Genomic DNA, 10,137 nt, shown 5'->3' with positions numbered 1-10,137 from the left:
ACCCTACTCGCTTGCACGAGTAGTTTATGGATATCTTTACAGTTTTTTCTATTTGGGTAGTCCGACGGGAATCATCCTAACTGATCAACTACAAAGATTACTCCATATGAGCATTCTACTCGATTGATCGAGTAGTTTGTACTTATCCTACGGTATGAGATTATGCTTCTGAAGAAACACCAACAGGATCAAAGCTATATACAACATCAAAATCTTACTGAAGATTACAAGAATTGTTACAAGCAGTTTACTCTACTAAGTTCCTTAGAATTTCCTCAGCAATCACTTCTAATTCTTTACAATAGTCCCGGAATTTCTCATCAGAACAATCGGGAGCTATTCCTTTAGCTATGGGAGCTAAATTAAACTGAGGCAAGTATGATTTGACAACTCCAATCATGTGGGTCAGATAATTCTTGGAGGTTGCCGTCATGACATCAAATATCTTCTTGGGAGCCTCTTCTAAATGCTCTACCAAGGACTTGCTATTTGACGAACCCTCTTCAGAATCAACCATGTCCACAATGACCTGAGCTGCTGCTACCAGTCGAATATGGTCACCTGGAGAACCTGACGCAAGGATATTTCAGTTATTATTATTGGCAAAGCAATATCAACACAAAAGATCAAATACTCACAAGCCTGAGTAATCTGCAATTGTTCTTGAAGCTTTGACTTCTCTTCTTGGAGCTTTGATTTCTCTTCCTCGAGGCTCTTGATCTGCCGCTTCATGTCATAAACTTCTAGATGATGCTTTCAGTTTGCTTCATACAGCTTGTTCCGAGCAACAAGGGATTCATCTAGTTGTTTGGCAATCAGGGTATTCTGCTACTCCAAGGTTTTACGGTTGTCAACAGTCTTATATAAAGCATGAGACTTCAAGAAAGACCGATTGGCAACATCCTGTATCATACAAAGCAAGATTGGTTAGATGTCACTAAACTATTCGACGCATGCAAGTAGCAGAGGAAGGCTCACCTTGGTATGTTTGAAACACCATTGCATGGAAAATGCGAGCTTCTTCATATTCTCCATAGGCAACAATGGATCATCAAAGAGCTCCTTACCCAATTCTTTCTGGGTAGATTTTGGCATCGACTGAAAAGGCACTAGTCGAACAGTTGGATTCTTCGATCCTTCAACTCTGTCACCTCCACATCCAGCAGCACTTGAAGTACCTTCACTAGCTGCAGATGGAGTGGACGCGGGTACCTCAAGAGTCGGCTCCTTTGACGTCCTAGAAATATCCATACTAGGGGAGAAAGTAGTTGAGTTCTCGATCAACCCAATTATTGGAGACTCAGGGGTGGATCGAGTACTTGTTTCTGGGCTATTCTCTATCCAGTTACGGAAGTCCTGGATTTGGTCTTTCTCTTGTGCTGGAAGATATTGGATCCTAGCCAAGCAAGATTTTAAATAAGAAAGTTGAGGCAAACAGGATACAATTAAAGAATATCAGATACTTACTGGCCAGCATCAAGACGAGGTATCTTCCTCTGTAGCAATGATCCAGGAGTGGCCTTCCGTTTCTTGCTATCATCAGAAGCAACATCTACTGAAGTTGGAGGCATACAATGCCATGTCTTATAATTTTTCCGCAAAAGAAGCAAGGGTCCATCAAAAGATAAAAACTTTAATTACAAGTACTCGGCGGTGTTTTTCATCACTTACCCATGCATTTTCGGGAGGATTCTTGGCCTAGAAGAGTATTGGAAGCTTCAAAGATTTGTCAAAATTATCAAGTACTTTACAACATCTTCTGATTACATTAGAATGAGCCATTGGTTCTGTCGACATTCTGGTAGCATCTTCTATCCCTTCATATCTGAAGGATGGATCCTGTCGATGCTTAAGAGCTTGGATCCAACGGCTCACAAAGGAGAAAACCACGTGATCTCCGGTAACTCCCTTATTTTTCACCTGTGCAATGACTCTAAGGAGGCACTCGACTTGTCGGCCACCAGGTCCTATACTCATCCAGTTTTCTTGGACTTGGGGGGCACCAGGAACTCTTTCTGGAAGTGAAGATTCAAAGTTTTCGACATGAAACCAGATCATACGAGTTTCTGGGCGGAGTATTAGTTCACATCCGCCAACGACGATAGGCTTGGTAGCATTCGGGACGGGGACAAGGATGAAGAAATGTTGAAAAAGGTGAAAGTGGGGAAGAATGCCAAGGAATGCTTCGCAGTAATGAGTAAAAATAGAAAGATGCAAAATGGATTGGGGAGTCAGATGATGTAATTGGACAGAATTGCAGAAGAGCATATAAAAATTTTGACACGGGAAGTGCAAGGCCACGTTCCACGAAATCACGGAATGCAACGGTTTCAAGGGTACCTTCCATAGGGTAATCTTCTCCTTCACCTGCACATCATTGGAACAAGCCCTGAGTTTGGAGGAGACCCAAATTCTCTAGTTCTTGCACCGCTAATTTAGACATTTTGCTTTTGCGCCAACCCTTTGAAAGATTGGCAACTACTTCGTCTTCAACCTTGGATTTCTCCTTCTTGGGAGCCATCTCAACGTCACGGGTTTAGGCTCGGGGGCTACAAGAGGGGCTATGGATGACACTGGGAGTGGGCAAGTGTGGATCTGAATTTGACGACGGCCAGGAGTTCAAAGGGTAAAACCCTCACAAGTTATCAGACAGATTTATATGGTCTCTGGTGGCAATTTTGTGAATATTTGGGAAATCAACGGATTCGTTCCTTTTCAGGAAAGTTTACATTACTTATTCTGCCACGAGTTTTCTTTGATTCTTAAATCTAAACGGAGAGATTTAAATTCAAGACTCAGGGGCTGCAGGATATGTGTATCAAAGATTTATTTTTCAAATTTCTTGGAAAATAATAAAGCAAAAAGACTGAAGTGACCCTCAGCCTGATTCTGCGATTCAATCTAAGGCTCGGGGGCTATTCCATATGGAGCGCGAGTAGTTCGCGCACCATATATGATCAAGATTTCGGGGCTTGAGCACCTCACAGCCTCGGAGCAACCAGAAGTACTTGGAGGACTATTCGACGTATCTGAGGGAAGGCCCAGAAGATGTTATGACTACTTGAAGTACTCAAAGATGACCAGCCAAGTACTCGATGCCTACAGGACTCGGCTACGAAGAGCTCGGGGGCTTGTCAGACCCGGGGCAGCGGGACTGTTTATAGGCATAGAACGTTCTAGAGTAAGTGATAGCTCATGAATGTACCTTACCTCTCTTGTAATTACCTGGATAGGCGTAGAACTAGCCGCAGTACAAAGGAAACTATCCGATCGTGCTGTAGTAGGACTCCAACCGTACTCGGCTAGGACATTCCAAGTAAACCTGTCCCGCCGGATATATAAGGGCGGGAAGGTACCCCCTCGAAACACATCAACACCTAAGGCAATACAAACCACCACACAGAATGTATGGTATTACGCAACTTGCGGTCCGAACCTATCTAAATCTTTGTGTTCCTTGCACCATTGAGTTCCAGAGCAGTCGATCCCTACCTACAAACCTTACTGCTAAGGGTATCCCTAAGCAGGCTTGGCGGTAAACACCGACATCTACTATCACAATTGAGTAGGCTCGATGCTGCCAGAACTCATAACATTCGAGTACAATTACTCGACACATCAAAAGGATTCTACAATCCTACAACAGAACAAGTACTTAATTACCAACAAATTCAAGGGGACTCAGGCTTGTTTAGGGATTCCACTATCTGATTGGCCACCATGGAAGTTTCCTCCAAATTTCGACGGGATTTTTCTTCCGTACAATCAGCTTTGGGTTTCAAGACGAGTCGTTGGCCAGTAAGGTTTCACCAACCCGAGTACATGACCCATGTACTGACGGGTGGTTGTGGAGACGTACCTTTCAAAGGCTTTGGGTACTTTACGAAGTTTCCCTGCCAGTGAGAGCGGTTCGTTTTCGTTCCCTTCTGGGATCTCCATAACCTCGGCTACTTCTTGGGCAGCATCCCTGACTTCCCGCAGCGCGACAAGCTCTTGTTGCATCGAGTCTCGGGACTCTAATAGCTCTTTCAGCTGCTTCATGGCTCCCACCTTCTCCTGGTTAGAATCCGCCTTGATCTTCTTGAGTATTTCAATTTCATCTGCATTTCGGTAAATAAGTATCTTTAGATCTAGTACCAAGCTTTCCTCAATCTTTAAAGATTTTGTACAAGCTATGTACTCGATTCAAAGAAAAATCTTATAAACACCAGGCAGATCAACTAGTCGACTGCATCATGTATGCTAAAGACTAACCTTTCTTGGCCTTGGAATGCTTTTTAAGCTTTTCCTGAAGGGCAGCCTTCTCGGACGAGAGCACCTTCACTCACTCTTTTAGAGCATTCAGCTCTGCATTGTCCTGGGCTGGACTATTCTCCTGCCCCAGTACTTCCTGCCAACGAATAAAAGCAAAAGATCAATACACTACTCGATCTATACTTCAGTACTCGAAGTGTTCGACTACTTACCTTCATCAGGTTGAATGCAAGTTTCAACTTCGCGGCAAGATACTTCCCGAGCAAATCTAGGAAGCGCTCGCCTGCACTTCAGAGACGGCCTTTTTTGGCACATCTTCAATCCTCCTCACAGTATTCTCCGGAATTTGAGAATCTAGAGGAAAAATATGCTACTTAATTAAATTAAAAGCAAAGAAAAGTACTTTCTCAGTACAAAATGGTACAAGTTTACCTGTAGGGGTCTCTTCAGGCTGCTTTTCATCGCCTCCCTCAGGAAGCTTCTCGCCATCCTTCTCCACAGGAGGCTTGTCATTTCCATCATCCTCCAGGAGCCTTTCATCGCTCTTTTCCATATCAGGTAATGGAGAATCCCGAAGCATGGAATCCACCATGTCTTCAGTTCCACGAGCACTCATCTTCGGAGTACTCGGGGGCTCCTCCAACACCGATTTGGGGGCTGAGTCATTCTCAGTTTCCCCAGTCGCCCCCAAGAGCATGTCACTGAAAAGACAAATTAGCTACTTGATACAAAGGCAAATCCTACAATTACAAGTTTCAAGGAACTTACATAGGAGCTCTTTTCAAAGCAAGCGCCTTGACGCCAAATTTCCGGGTAGGCCTCAAAATGACGGCCTGCTTACCCGCATCTTCGACTTTATCCACATTGGAACTACTCCCCGGAAGAGAAGTCCCAGTCCCCTTTAATAGGTCCACTGTGGTGGAAGGGACAGTTTGTCCCACCACAGCATCATCCCCAGATGCTGAGGTCCGTGGCATCTTAGCTGCCGGACTTGAACAAAGGAAAAATTTCAAATAAAAACCAGCAAATTGAAGATAAAAGTACTCGATTTCATTCAACTAGCCACTTACTTGTCGCTAGTAGTCTGGGAGGAGCTGCGACGTGTAACACCCTAATTTAAATTCCAGCATTTAATAATAAATTTAATTGGCTTTAATTGTTTTTCTAGGATTTAATTTGCTTAGTTTGCATTTAATTCAATTTTGTTCCTCAAATAATTAAAATTTATCATAGGGTTAACTTTGTTGTTGCATTCATGCTGGAGCATCTTTTTCTCTTGTTGTTTGGTTAGGGTTTGAATTCAAATTCTCCTTCTTCCCCGCCGTGACACCCGCGCCTCTGCTCCGCGCCGCTCCCCGCTGCCCGCTGCCCCGTGGACCATCCTAGCTCTGCAGAACCCACTGGCCATCCTCCCGCGCACGCCCCCCTTCTAGAAGATTCCCCACCCGAACCCCGAGATCGCGCAACAGCTATTGCTGTGATCCGCTTCCTCCGCCGTGACGCCGCGATCTCTGCGCTAGCCAGCGCCGGGCGCACACGCCCAAGATCCACGGCGCCACCTCTTTAAACGCCACCCTGGCCTTCCTCCTGCGCCCACCCTTCCACAAACCACAGCTCAGACCCGAGACCCACCGCGCCGCCACAGCTCCGCTGCGCCGAGTCCCCTGCGCCGCCGTGTTCCGGCCGCTCCGCCGTGCCTCTGCCGCCAATAAGCCTCGCAAGAGCACCGTCGAGCACCCAGGGAGCTCCCAAAATCCTTTACCCCGGAGCCCAGGCCCCACCTCGCCGGAATCGCGCCCGAATCGTTCGACGGTGAGTTGCGCCGCCTGCTCAATTTCTCACCGCCGTCGACTCTAGTGCCTATTTGACGCCTGGACCACCTTCACAAGATCCGTGCGGACCGGATCACGAGTTCCAGGAGCCGGAGCACGCTCTGCAGCGCCACCTCCACGAGCTCCGCACCATCCTCGCCACCGAACGCCGCCGTCGCGCCCTCTGCACGGACCCCCGCTCGATTCAAACCCTCGGTGAGAACCTACACGTCTTCCCGTTTCTTTTGGCGCTAGTTTTTGGTAGCTATAGCCCCGGGAGACCCCGAACCGCCGCTCGCCGGCGTGTCTCGCCACGCCCGCCCGCCGTCGCTGGTGCGCGCGCCGCCCCGGACCTTCCCGTGACTCGCTAGAGTCACCAGTGAATTATGCACGCCGCGCTCATTCTTTTGCACCAAACCCCAGGCCAAAAGACCCCCTGTAGCGCCTAAACCGTCCTCTCCGGTGAGTTCCCGGTGGAGCGCCGCCGCGGGGACTCAAGTCCGGCGAGCTCCGCCGCCGCTCCGCGCCCTGTTGCATCAAATCCGTCCGATCCAGATCTAACGCGCTAGATTAGATCAAGGTCCCATTGGATCTGCACCGTTAGATCCAGATCCAGCGGCCCTCGTTCGCGCGTACCGGTTCGGGCTGGCGATTTTGTTAAAGAGCCCCCGGATTTTCCCTGATTCAACCCGAGCTCCTAGCCAGCTCAAAATAAATTAGATTTAGGTCCTGTTTCTAGCACTTAACACCCTGAGTTCCTTTAAATTAGAACCCGCAGTCCACCCTTGGCAGTTTTGTGTACTAACCCCTGCAGCTAAGGTTTAATTATGTTTTAGTCCTCGGTTTTGCCCAGAAACCCCCTGGAACTTTAGTTTTCTTACAAATAGGTCCCTAGAACTTGTTTTTGGCCTAGATTTTGCGTTTTAGCTCTGTTTTAGGCGTTCATTATGTCCACGCGATCGTTGTAACGCATACAATAGCTTTAGACTAGTTTAGTGTGCTGTTTTTATGTATTGATGTACTATTTCTTAGCTTTTGTTAGTGTTTTCTTGTATGCTTATTGTTGTGCCTTGTTTTGGCCATGTGTTCGTGAGTAGACGCTGATCCATCTGAGGAGCCCCAGTATCAGTACCCGGAGCAGCCGTCTTCTGACCAGTTTGAGCAGTAGCAGGAGCAGTACGAGGAAGGCAAGTATAACATGAACAACCTATCACTTTTAAATACATTTTCATACTGCATTTTAATACTATATGCCTATAAGGATTTCCTAGCCATTGTATATCCTTTATATATATCCTTTGGGTTGCATTTTGGTTAGTTGTGCTAGGTGCTGTGCTATAACACACTTGGTCCTTTTTAATTAATTTGATTAATGGTTTATGCAACTTAATTCTGGGAGTGGCCCTCTGTGCTTCGTGCTTGGGTGGCTCACGTCTCGTTAAAATATGTTTTGTTAGAAACATGGTTTAGGGGGCAAGCACGGTGCTTAGTGCTTGGTTGGCCACTCTCCATAAGGACCGGTTCATAGAGCGACAACCTGGGACAACAGCGCTACCACAAGACTGGAATGGGACGGTCTTGGCGTAATAATTAGGTCTTATTGGTTTGGAGTAACTTACCTGCGGGGCAGGGGCGGTAAGCTTCTATGGCCCTCGTGCTGAGTGGCCTCGTCTGTGCTTCGTGTCTTGACGCCCACTAGACCTGCTCCATAGTCGCCGATCCACCCTCGCGGTTACTCCTTACCAACGAGATTCTTTGTAAAGCCCTCGTAGTGAGTCGTTAGCCATCTCACCTAAGGAAGTGTGATGAACAACTGACGTAGCTCACGACTTGTGGGTAAAGATGTGCAACCTCTGCAGAGTGTAAAACTGGTATACTAGCCGTGCTCACGGTCATGAGCGGCCCAGATCCTCCTTTTGATTAGTGGGGTTATCTTCATTCGACGAGGCAGGTTTCCTGGGTGGCTTGGTTTGGTTTGGTTCTCAGTAGTATCATAATTAATTTTGATTAATTATTATGTAACTGGGTTTAAGGTAATTCATCAACTTGTAGTAAATAGCTTTAATAAAATTTTGCCAAGACTTAAAAGCTAATGCAGTCAGTCAGCCAACCTAGAGCCTCATAGTTTGTGTTATACTTGTTGAGTACAAGTTGTGTACTCACTCTTGCATACTCTACTCTTTTTCCTCTTGGGACACTCTACTGCTGCTCAGTTCCTACCGACACGAGGGAGTTCGCTCAGCTCTACCAGGACTACGAGGACTTTTAGGCGTTCGTCTCCCAGTCGACGTCCCTGTGGTGCCCTGCTCAGCTTCGGAGAGTTTTTATCGTATTTGTACTTCGCTTCCGCTGTATCAGACATTTTTGTCATTAATGTAATAAATAACATTCGTACTCACTTTATTATATCTTTTTACGTGATATGTGCTATGATATATTGTTCATTCTGTTGTATATACGTGTGACTTGATCCTGGCATGTATATGATTGCTCGGTTTATGTCCTTTTATAAACCGGGTGTTACACGATGCTTCCTCGCCACCGACCGAGCTCCTTTGGAATGCCCGGTCTAGGCATCCGTACTCGGAGTATGGCTTAGCTCCCTGTCACTCCTCTCCTTAGCCACCTCCTCATCTGCACAACCAAGGTTTGACATCAGTACTATTTATATAAGATTTCATATGAACATGCTACAATCTAGTTGACAGTATGAGAGCGCAAGGAGAAATAAAAAGATTGAATAAATGCCTGGTGGTGGAGGACTACTCTTAAAACGCTCCACATCCTCATACAGAAAGCAAATTCTATTAGAATCACACTAAGGTAAAGTACTCGATTACTATACATCGACTACTCTTATCAAGTACCTGCTTCGGAGGACTCGCAGCTGAAAACATATCAGGAACAACAGGAACTTTCTTTACATCCCTGAGTAGTCGCTGTACTCGACTAAACACTACCTCATCTGAGATCTCTTCCTCCGAGCACCTTGATGAGTCAGTTGTCCCCTGATACTGGAAACCAAGCGTTTCCCGAGCCTGTAGTGGCTGGATTCTTCTTTTCATCTAGTCGAACATGACTGCCTCCACAGTCACATTCTTTTGCCTAAGGTTGGCAATGCACGCGAGCAGCTCAAGAATTTGGCTCTCATCGACTGGTTTCTTATTCCACTCAGGCCACTGAATCGGACGGCTTGGAGCAATCGATGGGACACTTTCCCACTAGTTCTCTACATAGAACCACTTAGGTTTCCAGTCGATTACTTTATTGCTAAGCTTATAGGGGATGTAAACTTTGTCCTTCCCCTGTCTAAGCTGAAGACCCGCACCACCAATTACATCTAAAATGTAGGAATCCGGCTGCGGTTTCAAATGGAAAAGGAACCGAAAGAATTCGAAATGGGGCTCGATGCCCAGAAAACCTTCGCACAAATGCACGAAGATTGAAATGTGAACAAAGGAATTTGGGATTAAATGATGGAGCTGGATCCTGTAGTAGCGCAGGAGCCCAGAGAAGAAAAACGAACAAGGAAACCCCAATCCCCGTTCCAGATAAGGTGCAAAAGCAACAAATTCCCCCGTATTCTCATATGGATGATCCTTACCCAAGGCAGGACGCCATTGGATAACAGATCTGGGAACCAAAAGACAAGCCAAAACTAAGGTTTCTAGGTCAGATTCAGAGCACTTACTTGTGTTCCATCCTTCTTCATGGGTTGGCTCTGCAGCCGCACTTTTCCCTTTGCTTGCTTTCTTGGGGGCCATTCGGAAATCTACGGAGGGCTTCACGCGCATACACTGGCTAAACCCTAAGGTGGAGTTGGGAAGCAAGGAAGAGAAGGAAATTGTAGATCTGAGGGCTTGAAGGCAAGAACAGATCTACAGCAGTAAAAGTGAATGGCGGCCGGTGGGGTTAGACCTAGTTACCGTTTCATTTTATAATGGCGGTGGCAATATGGCAAAACACTTACATCCCTAGTCAACTACTCGACTCTCCTTTCCTCGACTGGGATTACATTCCAAAACAAGGAAAAGTACATGACACATTACAACTACTCGATTCAATTCGAGTA

Source organism: Panicum virgatum, chromosome 3N (genome assembly GCF_016808335.1).
Source record: "Panicum virgatum strain AP13 chromosome 3N, P.virgatum_v5, whole genome shotgun sequence".
Lineage (NCBI taxonomy): Eukaryota > Viridiplantae > Streptophyta > Magnoliopsida > Poales > Poaceae > Panicum > Panicum virgatum.
The sequence above is the reverse complement of the archived record's forward strand: the minus strand, read 5'-3'. Positions refer to the sequence as shown.